This window comes from Aethalodelphis obliquidens, unplaced genomic scaffold, assembly GCF_003676395.1.
Source record: "Aethalodelphis obliquidens isolate GAN/ISIS:26980383/991018 unplaced genomic scaffold, ASM367639v1 scaffold116, whole genome shotgun sequence".
Lineage (NCBI taxonomy): Eukaryota > Metazoa > Chordata > Mammalia > Artiodactyla > Delphinidae > Aethalodelphis > Aethalodelphis obliquidens.
Genome location: NW_020838060.1, coordinates 72,088 through 73,683, shown reverse-complemented (window position 1 = coordinate 73,683; position 1,596 = coordinate 72,088). Strand labels below are relative to the sequence as shown.

The 1,596-nt window shown below is 55.0% G+C and overlaps 1 non-coding gene across 1 annotated transcript; it reads left to right on the top strand.

Moving 5' to 3' along the window:
• The first annotated feature begins 472 nt into the window (after positions 1–472).
• On the top strand, positions 473–545 carry TRNAV-AAC (transfer RNA valine (anticodon AAC)). The gene has a single exon. It is a non-coding gene; the product is annotated as a tRNA-Val (tRNA).
• Positions 546–1,596: the final 1,051 nt, after the last annotated feature.

The window sequence follows — 1,596 nt, the reverse complement described above, 5'->3', positions numbered from 1 at the left end:
GGGAAGGGAAGGTAGGGTCCTATGGTTCCCAGGTGGAATCGAAGCATCGATCATTTCCGAGATCCCAGAGCACTGACCGCCTGCGCCGTGAAAAGGGCCACCGAGGCGCGGGTCCGCAGCCTTGGAGGGGTGGTGTCCACGCTGCTGGGATGCGAGGTCGCCTGGGGCTCAGGCTCACCTAACCCCCGGCTCCTGGAGCTTCCGGGAGCTGGAGGGTCCGCGGGGGCGACCCCTGCACTCGGTGCATAGCTGTGTGTTGGATGCGGGATCGAGAAGTGAAGCTGTGGGGGCCCCAGGGACCTCGCTTCGGGGGAGGCGAGGAGCCCTAAACGAGGGCCTCTCGGGAGCTGCAGTCTCCTTACCTGAGGGCTCGCCTGTGCTCCCAGGGTCCTTTGCTTTCGAAAATATTTGTGGCCAGTCGTTGTAAGAGATACAGTTCTTAGATGTGTCATCCGGGGCTTGAGAGGTATCTGTTTCCGTAGTGTAGTGGTTATCACGTTCGCCTAACACGCGAAAGGTCCCTGGTTCGAAACCAGGCGGAAACACGTCGATTCTTTTCTGAAACTAACATTCACGTTTAAACACCAAAAAACGGGGCGAGTGGGATGGATTGAAGTAGCGCGTGCAGCTGTATTTTTATCCCCCCGAAATACAGGGGGAGTTCCCTTATTGCCTGAAAGCCCGTTCAGCACTAGCAACCATCCCTCCTTTGTCTGCTCTGTGTCACTTTGAAGACAAGGCCACAGACAGACCAAGAAGGGCCCAGGACAAAGCCAAGTTAAGGTTATCTTTACATTCGGAAATCCCCCCACCTCCTCATGTGGCGCCTAAATCTCCTCTAAACTCCGACACGTATTTTGTCTCTGGAAACAAGAAGTTTATCCCTGTGAAGCTCACTTGCTTACCTCACCTCAGCACGCTTGCGGAACACGCTGATTTGCGTGACAGAACAAGAGAGACCGACCCAACTCCGCACCGGGTGCTCGACCCAAAGACACGTAGACGAATTTCAGGCTCCAGAATTGCAGCTGGTAGGGGCACGTAAAGGAGTCCTTACACGTGCCATTATCAGGAGAGCCCCTGTAGTGAGCTCAGAGATGAGGAAGTAGACGGAATCGCTCATCAGCCGCCGAGAGCCAAGGCAGCACCTGACACATAAGGAAACCGAGGTTCAGAAAGAGAGCATGACCTTGGCTCTGCCGCACACAGCGCTAAAGCTAGACCAGGATGGAACCCAGCCAGTTACCTTGCGGCCTGGCCTCAGAGCCCAAAGCGTCACCCGGAACAGGAGAGGTGAAAAGTGATGAGCAGCGGCGCCAGGGCTGGGAGCCCTGCACAGCTGCCTTCAGCCGCGGGCCGCTGGGAATCGCCTCCTTTTCTGCTCTGCCATTCTCAAAAATCTAAACTTATTCTTACAGTTTTCAACTGGAGAAGCCAAATTATGGAGGTTTGTTATGTCTGGTTGCCTGGTAGCTACAATTTGGCGTTTTACTGCTGCGGCCCGGATTCGATTCCAGGTCAGCAAAGCTCTAAATTGCGCTAAATCTTCCTCTTCCCGAACAGAGGTAGTTTGCCAGAAGGGCGATGCAAGACCCT